Source organism: Arachis ipaensis, chromosome B3, assembly GCF_059453495.1.
Source record: "Arachis ipaensis isolate K30076 ecotype BB chromosome B3, ASM5945349v1, whole genome shotgun sequence".
Taxonomy (NCBI): Eukaryota; Viridiplantae; Streptophyta; class Magnoliopsida; order Fabales; family Fabaceae; genus Arachis; species Arachis ipaensis.
In genome coordinates this window covers 45,715,624-45,730,577 of record NC_142438.1, presented here as the reverse complement: position 1 = coordinate 45,730,577, position 14,954 = coordinate 45,715,624, and the positions used below count along the sequence as shown (strand labels likewise).

The following is a 14,954-nucleotide window of genomic DNA, read 5'->3' as shown; positions in this document are numbered from 1 at the left end:
ACATAGCTCCAATCAGATGAGCGGGACTTGTAGCTTTTTGCCTCTTGAATAGTTTTGGCATCTCACTTTATCCATTGAGGTTCAGAATGATTGGCATCTATAGGAACTCAGAGTTCAGATAGTGTTATTGATTCTCCTAGTTCAGTATGTTGATTCTTGAACACAGCTACTTTATGAGTCTTGGCCGTGGCCCTAAGCACTTTGTTTTCCAGTATTACCACCGGTTACATAAATGCCACAGACACATAATTGGGTGAACCTTTTCAGATTGTGACTCAGCTTTGCTAAAGTCCCCAATTAGAGGTGTCCAGGGTTCTTAAGCACACTCTTCTTTTGCTTTGGACCTTGACTTTAACCGCTCAGTCTCAAGTTTTCACTTGACACCTTCACGCCACAAGCACATGGTTAGGGACAGCTTGGTTTAGCCGCTTAGGCCGGGATTTTATTCCTTTAGGCCCTCCTATCCACTGATGCTCAAAGCCTTGTCATCCTTTTTATTTACCCTTGCCTTTTGGTTTTAAGGGTTATTGGCTTTTTGCTCTTGCCTTTTGGTTTTAAGAGCTTTTGGCTTTTTCTGCTTGCTTTTTCTCTTTTTTTTTTATTTTTTCGCCATTTTTTGTTCTTTTGTTTTTTCTTTTTTTTTTCTGCAAGCTTTTGTATTCACTGCTTTTTCTTGCTTCAAGAATCATTTTTATAATTTTTCAGATTATCAAATAACATGTCTCCTTGTCATCATTCTTTCAAGAGCCAACATATTTAACATTCTTAAACAACAACTTCAAAAGACATATGCACTGTTCAAGCATTCATTCAGAAAACAAGAAGCATTGTCACCACATCAATATAATTAAACTAAGTTCAAGGATAAATTCGAACTCATGTACTTCTTGTTCTTTTGAATTAAAACTTTTTTCATTTAAGAGAGGTGATAGATTCATAGGACATTCATAACTTTAAGACAAAGTTACTAAATACTAATGATCATGTAATAAGACACAAACATGGATAAGCACTTAATATAAAGAAAACGAAAAACAGAGAATTTAAGAACAAGGAATGAGTCCACCTTAGTGATGGTGGCGTTTCCTTCTTGAGGAACCAATGATGTCCTTGAGCTCTTCTATGTCTCTTCCTTGTCTTTGTTGCTCCTCCCTCATTGCTTTTTGATCTTCTCTATTTTCATGAAGGATGATGGAGTGCTCTTGATGTTCCACCCTTAATTGTCCCATGTTGGAACTTAATTCTCCTAGGGAGGAGTTGATTTGCTCCCAAAAATTTTGTAGAGGAAAGCGCATCCCTTGAGGTATCTCAGGGATTTCTTGATGATGAGCTTCCTCATGTGTTTCTTGAGCTCCATGAGTGGGCTCTCTTGTTTGCTCCATCCTTTTCTTAGTGATGGGCTTCTCTTCCTCAATGGGAATGTCTCCTTCTATGAAAGCTCCAACTGAGTAACATAGATGGCAAATAAGATGAGGAAAAGCTAGCCTTGCCAAAGGAGAGGATTTTTCGGCTATTTTGTAGAGTTCAAGGGAGATGACTTCATGAACTTCTACTTCCTCTCCAATCATGATGCTATGGATCATGATGGCCCGATCCACAGTAACTTCAGATCGGTTGCTAGTGGGGATGATGGAGCGTTGAATGAACTCCAACCATCCTCTAGCCACAGGCTTAAGGTCCAGTCTTCTAAGTTGAATCGATTTGCCTTTGGAGTCAATCTTCCATTGAGCTCCTTCCACACATATGTCCATGAGAACTTGGTCCAACCTTTGATTAAAGTTGACCCTTCTAGTATAGGGGCATGCATCTCCTTGCATCATAGGCAAGTCAAATGCCAACCTCACATTTTCCGGACTAAAATCTAAGTATTTCTCCCGAACCATGGTGAGATAATTCTTTGGGTCCGGGTTCTTACTTTGATCATGGTTCCTAGTGATCCATGCATTGGCATAGAACTCTTGAACCATTAGGATGCCGACTTGTTGGATGGGGTTTGTTAGAACTTCCCAACCTCTTCTTTGGATTTCATGTCGGATCTCCAGATACTCATTTCTCTTGAGCTTGAAAGGGACCTCGGGGATCACCTTCTTCTTGGCCACAACATCATAGAAGTGGTCTTGATGAGCTTTGGAGATGAATCTTTCCATCTCCCATGACTCGGAGGTGGAAGCTTTTGTCTTCCCTTTCCCTTTTCTAGAGGATTCTCCGGTCTTAGGTGCCATCAATGGTAATGGAAAAACAAAAAGCTTATGCTTTTACCACACCAAACTTAGAATATTGCTCGCCCTCGAGCAAGAGAAGAAAGAATAGATGAAGAAGAAGAAGAAAATATGGAGGAGAGGAGGGAGAGGTGTATTCGGCCCTAAGGGTGGGTTTTGGATGGGAAATTGATTTTGAATTTTGAAGGTAGGTGGGATTTATGAGGTAGGTTTATAGGGAAGAGTGGATGGATATGAGTGGTGATAGGTGGTGATAGGGAAGAGAGATTGAGGTGATTAGTGAAGAGTTTTGGGGAAGAGTGTTTATTGGGAAGAGAGGATGAACATTGAGAAGAGGGAAGAGAGCGAGTGGTGGTAGGTGGGGATCCTATGGGGTCCACAGATGCTGAGTTGATTCTGTGGGGTCCACAGATCCTGAGGTGTCAAGGATTTGCATCCCTGCACCCATTAGGCATGTAAAATGGCTTTGCATGCAATTCTGGTATTTAAACGCCGAATTGATGCTTGTTCTGGGCGTTCAGCGCCCAGATGCAGCATATTTCTGGCGTTGAACGCCAGTCAGATGCTTGTTTCTGGCGTTCAGTGCCAGCTCTTTTTCACTGTGCATTTCTGGCGTCTAAACGCCAGGATGCTGCTTGTTTCTGGCGTTCAACGCCAGAGACATGCTCTGTTCTGGTGTTGAACGCCAGACAGATGCTCCTTACTGGCGTTTAAATGCCAGTAAGATCCTCCTCCAGGGTGTGATTTTTCTTCTGCTGTTTTTGATTCCGTTTTTAATTTTTATATTTATTTTGTGACTCCACATGATCATGAACCTAATAAAACATGAAATAACAATAAATTAAAATTAGATAAGTAAAAATTGGGTTGCCTCCCAACAAGCGCTTCTTTAATGTCAATAGCTTGACAGTGGGCTCTCATGGAGCCTCATAGATGTTCAGAGCATTGTTGAGACTCCCCAACACCAAACTTAGAGTTTGGATATGGGAGTTCAACACCAAACTTAGAGTTTGGTTGTGGCCTCCCAACACCAAACTTAGAGTTTGACTGTGGGGGCTTTGGTTGACTCTGTTTTGAGAGAAGCTTACTGTGCCTCTTTTCCATGTTTACAGAAGGATGTCCTTGAGTTTTAAACTCAAGGGAGTCCTCATTCAATTGAAGGACTAGTTCACCTCTGTTAACATCAATCACAGCTCTTGCTGTGGCTAGGAAGGGTCTTCCAAGGATGATGGATTCATCCTCATCCTTCCCAGTATCTAGGATTATGAAATCAGCAGGGATGTAAAGGCCTGCAACCTTTACTAACATGTCTTCTACTTGTCCATAAGCCTGTTTTTTGGAATTGTCTGCCATCTCTAATGAGATTTTAGCAGCTTGTACCTCAAAAATTCCCAATTTCTCCATTACAGAGAGTGGCATGAGGTTTATTCCTGACCCCAGGTCACTTAGAGCCTTCTCAAAGGTCATGGTGCCTATGGTACAAGGTATTAGGAACTTTCCAGGATCCTGTTTCTTCTGAGGCAATCTTAGTTGATCCACTGCATTTAGTTCATTGGTGAACAGGGGAGGTTCATCTCCCCAAGTCTCATTACCAAATAAATTGGCATTCAGCTTCATGATTGCACCAAGGAACTTGGCAACTTGCTCTTCAGTAACATCCTCATCCTCTTCAGAAGAGGAATACTCATCAGAGGTCATGAATGGCATAAGGAGGTTCAATTGGATCTCTATGGTCTCTAGATGAGCCTCAGATTCCTTTGGTTCCTCAAAGGGAAACTCCTTATTGATCACTGGACGTCCCAGGAGGTCTTCCTCCTTGGGATTCACGTCCTCCCCTTCCTCTTTGGATTGGCCATGATGGTTATATCAATGGCCTTGCACTCTCCTTTTGGATTTTCTTCTGTATTGTTTGGGAGAGTACTAGGAGGGATTTCAGTGATCCTTTTACTCAGCTGGCCCACTTGTGCTTCCAAATTTCTAATGGAGGACCTTGTTTCATTCATGAAACTCACAGTGGCCTTAGATAGATCAGAGACTAAGTTTGCTAAATTAGAGGTATTTTGTTCAGAGTTCTCTGTCTGTTGCTGAGTGGATGATGGAAAAGGTTTACTATTGTTAAACCTATTTCTTCCACCATTATTAAAGCCTTGTTGAGGCTTTTGTTAATCCTTCCATGAGAGATTTGGGTGATTTCTCCATGAGGGATTATAGGTGTTTCCATATGGTTCACCCATGTAATTCACCTCTGCTATTGCAGGGTTCTCAGGATCATAAGCTTCTTCTTCAGAAGATGCCTCTTGAGTACTGTTGGATGCAGCTTGCATTCTATTCAGACTCTGAGAAATCATATTGACTTGCTGAGTCAATATTTTATTCTGAGCCAATATGGCATTCAGAGTATTAATTTCAAGAACTCCCTTCTTCTGAGGCGTCCCATTACTCACAGGATTTCTCTCAGAAGTGTACATGAACTGGTTATTAGCAACCATGTCAATGAGTTCTTGAGCTTCTGCAGGTGTTTTCTTTAGGTGAATGGATCCACCTACAGAAGTATCCAATGACCTCTTAGCTAATTCAGACAGACCATCATAGAATATATCCAGGATGGTCCATTCTAAAAGCATGTCAGAAGGACGCTTTTTGGTCAGTTCCTTGTATCTTTCCCAAGCTTCATAGAGGGATTCACCTTCTTTTTGTCTGAAGGTTTGAACATCCACTCTAAGCTTACTCAGCTTTTGAGGAGGAAATAACTTGGCTAAGAAAGCCTTGACCAGCTTATCCCAAGAGTTCAGGCTATCTTTAGGTTGAGAATCCAACCATATTCTAGCTCTGTCTCTCACAGCAAAAGGGAAAAGCATGAGCCTGTAGACTTCAGGATCTACTCCATTAGTCTTAACAGTATCACATATTTGCAAGAATTCAGTTAAGAACTGAAAAGGATCTTCAGATGGAAGTCCATGAAACTTGCAGTTTTGCTGCATCACAGAAACTAATTGAGGTTTAAGCTCAAAGTTGTTTGCTCCAATGGCAGGAATTGAGATGTTTCTTCTATGTAAATTGGAATTAGGTGCAGTGAAGTCACCAAGCATTCTCCTTGCATTATTATTATTTTCGGCTGCCATCTCCTCTTCCTGTTCGAAAATTTCTGAAAGGTGCTTCCTGGATTGTTGTAATTTAGCTTCTTTTAGTTTCCTCTTCAAAGTCCTTTCAGGTTCTGGATCTGCTTCAACAAGAATGTTCTTGTCCTTGCTCCTGCTCATATGAAAAAGGAGGGAACAGAAAAATAATAATAAGGATCCTTTTTGCCCAGGTATAGAGGTTCCCTTAGGTGAGTGGAAGAGAAGAAGAGTAGAAGAAAAGAAGAAGAGAAAATCTGAACTCAGAGAGAGAGAGGGGGTTGTTTTCGAAAATAATTTTTGAAAAAGAGTTAGTGATTTTCGAAAATTAGGAATGAAATCAAATTAAAATTAAAAATTGAAACAATTAGTTAATTAAAAAGAATTTTTGAAAAAGAGGGAAGAGATTTTCGAAAATTAGAGAGAGAGAGTTAGTTAGGTAGTTTTGAAAAAGATAAGAAACAAACAAAAAGTTAGTTAGTTAGTTGAAACAAATTTGAAAATCAATTTTGAAAAGATAAGAAGATAAGAACTTAGAGAAGATATTTTAAAATCAAATTTTTGAAAAAGATATGTTTTAAAAAGATATGATTAAAAAGATATGATTTTGAAAAAGATAAGATAGAAAGATATTTTTGAAAAGATATGATTGAAATTACTTTTGAAAAAGATTTGATTTTTAAAATCACAATTAATGACTTGATTCACAAGAAATCATAAGATATGATTCTAGAACTTAAAGTTTGAATCTTTCTTAACAAGTAAGTAACAAACTTGAAATTTTTGAATCAAAACATTAATTGTTGATGATATTTTCGAAAATTATGAGATGAAATTAGGAAAAAGATTTTTGAAAAATATTTTTAAAATTTTCGAAAAAAAAATGAAAAAGATTTGATTTTTGAAAAAGATTTTGAAAAAGATAAGATTTTTAAATTGAAAATTTGATTTGACTCATAAGAAACAATTGAATTTTAAAATTTTTGAAAAAGTCAATCCAAATTTTTGAAATTTATGAGAGAAAAAAGGAAAGATATTTTTTTTATTTTTGAATTTTTAATGATGAAAGAGAAAAACACAAAATTGACTCAATGCATGAAAATTTTGGATCAAAACAATGAATGCATGCAAGAATGCTATGAATGTCAAGATGAACAGCAAGAACACTTTGAAGATCATGATGAACATCAAGAACATATTTTTGAAAAGTTTTCAATGCAAAGAAAACATGCAAGATACCAAACTTAGAAATCTTTCATGTTCAGACACTGTGAATGCAAAAATGCACATGAAAAACAAGAAAAGACACAAAACAAGAAAACATCAAGATAAAACAAGAAGACTGGCCAGGAACAACTTGAAGATCATGAAGAACACTATGAATGCATGAATGCATGAGTTTTCGAAAAATGCAGAGAATTTTTAGAAAAAATGCAATTGACACCAAACTTGAAATTGACTCAAGACTCAAACAAGAAACACAAAATATTTTTTATTTTTATGATTTTATGATTTTTTTTTATTTCTCAAAAATTAATGTGAAAAAGAAAAATAAGGATTCCAAAATTTTTAATATGAATTCCAGGAATCTTGCACACTTAGTCTAAAGCTCAAATCTGAGGGTTAGGCATGGCTTAATAGCCCGCCAAGCTTTAGCATGTAAATCAGGTGGATCAGGAACAGCAGCAGGTGGATTAGCAACAACTAGCTTGCTCTTGATAGTGTTGGGTTGGAAGCCCCAGTCCAAATGAATTTAGACATGGCTTTACAGCCAGTCAGGCTTCAACATGCTTCATGAAACACTAGAATTCATTCTTAAAAATTCTGAAGAACATAATAAAAATTTTTGAAAAGAATTTTTATTTTTTTTTCGAAAATAAAGGAGAAATTTTTTTGAAGATTTTTGAAAAATTTTTGAAAAATTTTTGAAAATAAAACAATAAGAAAATTACCTAATCTGAGCAACAAGATGAACCGTCAGTTGTCCAAACTCGAACAATCCCCGGCAACGGCGCCAAAAACTTGGTATGCGAAATTGTTACTCTGAGGTTGTAAAATTTGTTGTTCGTTCTCTCCCTGGCAATGGCGCCAATAACTGGTGCACAATACCATGGTTCAAGCATAACTTCACAACTTCGCACAACTAACCAGCAAGTGCACTGGGTCGTCCAAGTAATAAAACCTTACGTGAGTAAGGGTCGATCCCACGGAGATTGTTGGTATGAAGCAAGCTATGATCACCTTGTAAATCTCAGTCAGGCGGATATCAAATGGTTATGGAGTTTTCGAATAATAATAATAAATAAACAGAAAATAAAGATAGAAACACTTATGTAATTCATTGGTGAGAATTTCAGATAAGCGTATAGAGATGCTTTCGTTCCTCTGAACCTCTGCTTTCCTGCTGTCTTCATCCAACCAGTCCTACTCCTTTCCATGGCTGGCTTTATGTAAGGGCATCACCGTTGTCAATGGCTACATCCCATCCTCTTGTGAAAAAGGTCCAAATGCTCTGTCACAGCACGGCTAATCATCTGAGGTTCTCGATCATACTGGAATAGGATTCACCCTCCTTTTGCGTCTGTCACTACGCCCAGTACTCGCGAGTTTGAAGTTCGTTACAGCCATCCCTTCCCAGATCCTACTCGGAATACCACAGACAAGGTTTAGACTTTCCAGATCTCAGGAATGGCCATCCATGGGTTCTAACTTATACCACGAAGACACTAATAACTCGGACTCGCTCCCCTGTATTAGATATCTAAGAGATACTCATTCTAGCTTGGTTGCATGTAGAACGAAAGTGTTTGTCAAGCACGCGTTCATAAGTGAGAATGATGATGAGCGTCACATAATCATCACATTCATCATGTTCTTGGGTGCGAATGGACATCTTAGAAGCGGAATAAGTTGAATTGAATAAAAAACAATAGTACTTTGCATTAATTCATGAGGAATAGCAGAGCTCCACACCTTAATCTATGGAGTGTAGAAATTCTACCGTTGAAAATATATAAGTGAAAGGTTCAGGCATGGACGAGAGGCCAGCCCCCAAAACGTGATCACAGGATCAAAAATACAATCCCGGATCTTCCGAAGATGTCAAATACAATAGTAAAAAGTCCTATTTATACTAAACTAGTTACTAGGGTTTACAGGAGTAAGTAATTGATGCATAAATCCACTTTCGGGGCCCACTTGGTGTGTACTTGGGCTGAGCTTGAATGTTACACGTGCAGAGGCTCTTTCTAGAGTTGAACGCCAGTTTGTAACGTGTTTCTGGCGTTCAACTCTGGTTCGTGACGTGTTTCTGGCGTTTAACTCCAGACTGCAGCGTAGAACTGGCGTTCAATGCCCTTTTGTGTCGTCTAAACTCGGCCAAAGTATGGACTATTATATATTGCTGGAAAGTCCTGGATGTCTACTTTCCAACGCAATTGAAAGCGCACCATTTTGAGTTCTGTAGCTCCAGAAAATCCACTTTAAGTGCAGGGAGGTCAGAATCCAACAGCATCAGCAGTCCTTCTTCTACCTCTGAATCTGATTTTTGCTCAAGTCCCTCAATTTCAGCCAGAAAATACCTGAAATCACAGAAAAACACAAAAACTTATAGTAAAGTCCAGAAATGTGAATTTAACATAAAAACTAATGAAAACATCCCTAAAAGTAACTAGATCCTACTAAAAACATACTAAAAACAATGCTAAAAAGCGTATAAATTATCCGCTCATCAGTGAACTTTGTGGATTTTCAATTTCTATTAGTGCATTGATGTTTTCTATGATTGATAGTGCTATTTAAGTTGTTTTCTATGATTGTTAGTGGGTACTTGTAATTTTCAATTAATTTACAATTTCAATATGTCTCTAGTTAGTGCATACCATGTATTTGATGAAATGTTTTCTTTGATTATGGAGTAGTTTTCTATACCCTTGGCCTAGGCTAAGGGAATTGGGTGAACTTGAGTCATTGGGTCTAATTGATTTGATGGTTTGAGAATCCTTAGTGGTTAAATTGATACCCATTGACATCAATCTACTACTAAGCCAATTAGTAGTTGGATTGGGACTTATGAGTTGAAATTGATCAAGCCATTTGACGTACTTCACTTGTAGAAGTAGACTTAATGAGCTTGGTTCCTCATAATTGTCAATATATGGTTATTAGACAAGGATGGTGACCCCAATTTCTATGCTAGTCAAGAGTTCCTTTTTATAATTCATATTTGAAACCCAAAAATCACAATTGCTTGATTCTTATTATAGTTAGTTTAGTTGTTCATTTAGTCTTAGAATAGAAGTAGCTTTATATGTTATCTTGTTAGAGTGCATTTACTTACACTTTACTTTAATTGCTTTGATTTAATTTCTTGCACTTTAAGATTCTTGCATGTTAAGCTTTAGTAGTTTAAATTCTTGTTTATGACTCCCAACCTCGGAATTCTAAGCAATATTGATGCATGATGAGCGGATAATTTATACGCTTTTTGGCATTATTTTTAGGTAGTTTTTAGTATATTTTATTCACTTTTTATTATATTTTTATTAGTTTTTATTCAAAATTCATATTTCTGGACTTTACTATGAGTTTGTGTGTTTTATCTGTGATTTTGGGTATTTTCTGGCTAAAATTGAGGGACCTGAGCAAAAATCTAATTTAGAGGCTGAAAAAGGATTGCAGATGCTGTTGGATTCTGACCTTCCTGCACTCGAAATGGATTTTCTGGAGCTACAAAAGCCCAATTGGCGCGCTCTCAATTGCGTTGAAAAGTAGACATCCTGGACTTTTCAGCAATATATAATAGTCCATACTTTTCCCGAGTTAAGATCACGCAAACTGGGGTTTAACGCCAATTCTTTGCCCTATTCTGGCGTTAAACGCCAGAACTGGCATAAAAGTTGGAGTTAAACGCCCAAACTGGCACAAAAGCTGAAGTTAAACACCAGGAGCAGCCTATTCATATGAAAGCTTCAATGCTCAGTCTAAACACACACCAAGTAGGCCCTGGAAGTGGATTTCTGCACTATCTATCTTAGTTTACTCATTTTCTGTAAACCTAGGTCACTAGTTTAGTATAAAAACTACTTTTAGAGACTTACTATGTACCTTATGACATTTCACATCTGAATTTTGTATCTTCTACGGCATGAGTCTCTAAACTCCATGGTTGGGGGTGAGGAGCTCTGCTGTGTCTCGATGGATTAATGCAATTACTACTATTTCTCATTCAATCACCCTTGTTTCTATTCTAAGATATTCATTCGTACTTCAACATGACAAATGTGATAATCCGTGACACTCATCACCATTCTCAACCTACGAACGCGTGCCTGACAACCACTTCCATTCTACCTTAGATTGAATGTATATCTCTTGGGTTCCTGGTTCACGAGTTTGACTGCCTCTCCTGACAACAGAGCATTCAAATCTGTGAGATCAGAGTCTTCGTGGTATAAGCTAGAATCAATTGGCAGCATTCCTGAGATCTGAAAAGTCTAAACCTTGTCTGTGGTATTTCGAGTAGGATCCGGGAAGGGATGACTGTGACGAACTTCAAACTCATGAATGTTGGGCGCAGTGACAGTGTGCAAAAGGATCAATGGATCCTATTCTAACATTAGTGAGAACCGACAGATGATTAGCCATGTACATGGACCCTTTTCACTGAGAGGAAGGCTGGTAGCCATTGACAACGGTGATCCACCAACATACAGGTTGCCATGGAAGGAGACCTGCGTGCGTGAAGAAGAAGACATTAGGAAAGCAGAAATTCAAAAGACAGAGCATCTCCAAAACCTCAACCTGTTCTCCGTTACTGCATAACAAGTATTATTTAATCCATGTTCTTTTACTCATTCCAATTAAAACTGAGAATTATTATTGATATCCTGACTAAGAGTTACAAGATAACCATAGCTTGCTTCAAGCCGACAATCTCCGTGGGATCGACCCTTACTCACGTAAGGTATTACTTGGACGACCCAGTGCACTTGCTGGTTAGTTGTGCGGATTTGAAAAAGTGTAATTGTGATTTCGTGCACCAAGTTTTTGGCGCCGTTGTCGGGGATTGTTCGAGTTTGGACAACTGACAGTTTATTTTGTTGCTTAGATTAGGAAAAAATTTTCTTTTTGGTGTAGAGTCTTCTATTATTGTTTTTGGTTAAAATTTTAAAATCCTTATTTTGTTTTTCTAAATTATTTTCGAAAATTTTCAAAACCAATAACTTCATAATTTAGTCTTTTGTTTGAGTTTAGTTTCATATTTTAAGTTTGGTATCAATTGCATGCTTTTATTTTTCTTTCGATTTTCGAATTATATGTTCTTAGTTCTTTCTTAATCTTCAAATTGTTCTTGATAATTTTTCTTATTTGATCTTTAAAATTTCTTGTCTGGTGTTTGTTGCTATTTATCTTATACATTTTCGAATTATTATTGTCCAAAATATAAAAATTTTTAAGTTTAGTGTCCTTTGTGTTTTTATTTTCTTAAAAATTTTTAAAATTTGTTCTTGGTGTTCATCTTGATCTTCAAAGTGTTCTTGGTGTTCATCTTGACATTCAAAGTTTTCCTGTTTGCTTTCTTAGTTTTGATCTAAAAATTCTAAGTTTGGTGTCATTTTATTGTTTTTCTCTTTCCTCATTAAATTCAAAAATATCTTTTCTATTTATTTAATTGAATTTTTGAAAATTTCATTTAAAAATTCAGATTTCTATTTTAATTTTTTTTATTTTATCTTATCTTAAGTTTTAAAAATTTCAAAATTCAAAATCTTTTTCAAAAATCATATCTTTTTTTCAAAATATTATCTAATTTTATTTCAATCTTCAAAATTTGAAAGTCCTTTATAAATTTTTTTTTCAAAATATTTTTCCTTCTAGACATAATTTTCGAATTACTTGTACTATTTTATTATTTTGATTGAAAAATTTTAAGTTTGGTGTTTCCTTGTTGAGAAATTTTCAATCTTCAAATTCTAAAATCATATCCAAAATTTTTTAAATTTCTTAATTAGCCATTTTAGTATTCGAATTTTTTATTTATTTTAATCTATTTTATTTAATTTTATTTAATTTTCGAAGCTTATTTTTCTAGTTTCCAATTATCTTATTTTATTTTCTTCTCTTTTAAATTCGGTTAGTATTAAATAAATAAAATAAAAAATATTTTGATTTCTTTTTTACACCTCCGCCGACGGAAACCCGTTTAGGCTCGTTTGTTTAGCAGAACAAATAAGACTTTCAACCGAAATCCTTGATTTCAATTACGTTGATGAGCTGGCTGCTGTGTATTAGTATTTTTTTACATTGTTAGTCGGTACGGAATAGTGGCTGCCAAAAAAAGGACCTCCATATTGTAGTTATATTGAGATATATTTCCAACTTGAAATTTATTGATATTGAATGCTGTTCTTTTTGGTTTTCGCTCTCATCTAATAGATTCGCATGGGACGTAATATCAGAGCGCAACATCCGCTCTTTCGAAGTGGTCTTTTTGCGAAAGGGCAATCCCAATGCCCCATAAAAGAGCTTAAGCTTTTGCTGTCGTTACAAACCTCTCCCTTTCTCCATCATGGACCTAAGTGGAAATGAACAGTCCAGAAGGACTCTGGGGTCCTATGCTAACCCCACTAATGCTTCTTATGGGAGTAGTATCTGTATACCCCCCATCAGAGCCAGCCATTTTGAGCTAAACCCTCAGCTCATTATCATGGTATAGCAAAATTGCCAGTATTCCAGTCTTCCTCAGGAAGAACCTACTGAGTTTCTGGCACAGTTCTTACAAATTACTGACACAGTACGTGATAAGGAAGTGGATCAGGATGTCTACAGATTATTACTGTTTCCATTTGCTGTAAAAGATCAAGCTAAGAGGTGGTTAAATAACCAACCCACAGCAAGCATAAGAACATGGAAACAATTATCAGACAAATTCCTGAATCAATATTTCCCTCCAAAAAGGATGACACAGCTAAGGCTGGACATCCAAGGCTTTAAACAAGAGGATAATGAATCTCTTTATAATGCCTGGGAGAGGTACAGATGGATGCTAAGGAAATGCCCCTCTGAAATGTTTTCAGAGTGAGTGCAGTTAGACATCTTTTACTATGGACTTACAGAAAAAGCTCAAATTTCTCTAGATCACTCAGCTGGTAGATCTATACATATTAGAAAGACAATTGAAGAGGCTCAAGAGCTCATTGATACAATTGCTAGAAATCAGCACCTGTACTTGAGTAGTGAGTCCTCTCTGAAAGAAGAGGCTAAAGCAGTATCCACTGAACTTAGTCCTCAAGAACAAGTTGCTGAACTCAATCAGCAATTGCTTTTTATAACAAAATAGTTAGCAGAATTTAAAGAGATGCTACAAGACACTGAAAAGGCTAACAAGAATATAGAAGCACAATTGAATCAGACAAGACAACAGTTATCTAAACAAATAATAGAAGATTGCCAAGATGTTCATTTAAGGAGTGGAAAGACATTGAATGTTTCAACTCAAGGCAGCAGAAAGCCAAGAAAGGAACAGCTGACAGAGGATGACCAAACCACTGCCTAAAATCCCTCTAAGGATAGTAAGAGCCCAGAGAGGAAGGATTCTGGCATTCAAACGCCAGAGAAGAGTAAGAAATTGGCGTTAAACGCCCAGTGGATGCCCAAATCTAGTGTTCAAATGCCAGAAAAGGGTGGAAATCTGGCGTTAAACGCCCATTCAGCTCCTATTCCTGGCGTTCAAACGCCAAAGAGGGGTCAGACACTTGCAAGTGCTGATAATAACCCCCTTAAGTAGGCTGCTCCAACCACCTCTGTAGGAAGTAAACCTGCAGCAACTAAGGTTGAAGAGTATCAAGCCAAGATGCCTTATCCTCAAAAACTCCGCCAAGAGGAGCAGGATAAACAATTTACCCGCTTTGCAGACTATCTCAGGACTCTTAAAATAAAGATTCCGTTTGCAGAGGCACTTGAGCAAATACCCTCTTATGCTAAGTTCATGAAAGAGATCTTAAGTCATAAGAAGGATTGGAGAGAAACTGAAAAAGTTTTTCTCACTGAAGAATGCAGTGCAGTCATTTTAAAGAGCTTACCAGAGAAGCTTAAAGATCCTGGAAGTTTTATGATACCATGCACATTAGAGGGTACTTGTACCAAGAAAGCTCTATGTGATCTTGGGGCAAGTATCAACCTAATACCTGCATCCACTATCAGAAAGCTTGGCTTGACTAAAGAAGTCAAACCAACCTGAATATGCCTCCAACTTGCTGATGGCTCCATTAAATATCCATCAGGCGTAATTGAGGACATGATTGTCAAGGTTGGGCCATTTGCCTTTCCCACTGACTTTGTAGTGCTGGAAATGGAGGAGCACAAGAGTGCAACTCTCATTCTAGGAAGACCTTTTCTAGCAACTGAACAAACCCTTATTGACGTCCAAAAAGGGGAATTAACCCTGAGAGTCAATGAGGATGAGTTTAAGTTGAATGTTGTTAAAGATATGCAGCATCCAGACACCCCAAACGACTGCATGAGCGTTGATATTATTGACTCTCTGGTGAAAGAGGTTAATATGACAGAGAGTTTCAAATCAGAGCTAGAGGACATTTTTAAAGATGTTCAGCCTGAT

At 37.3% G+C, this 14,954-nt stretch overlaps 1 non-coding gene across 1 annotated transcript; it reads left to right on the top strand.

The window, feature by feature from the left end:
* The first annotated feature begins 4,837 nt into the window (after positions 1-4,837).
* Positions 4,838-4,945, top strand: LOC148570490 (small nucleolar RNA R71). Its single transcript, XR_015908719.1, has one exon. It is a non-coding gene; the product is annotated as a small nucleolar RNA R71 (small nucleolar RNA).
* Positions 4,946-14,954: the final 10,009 nt, after the last annotated feature.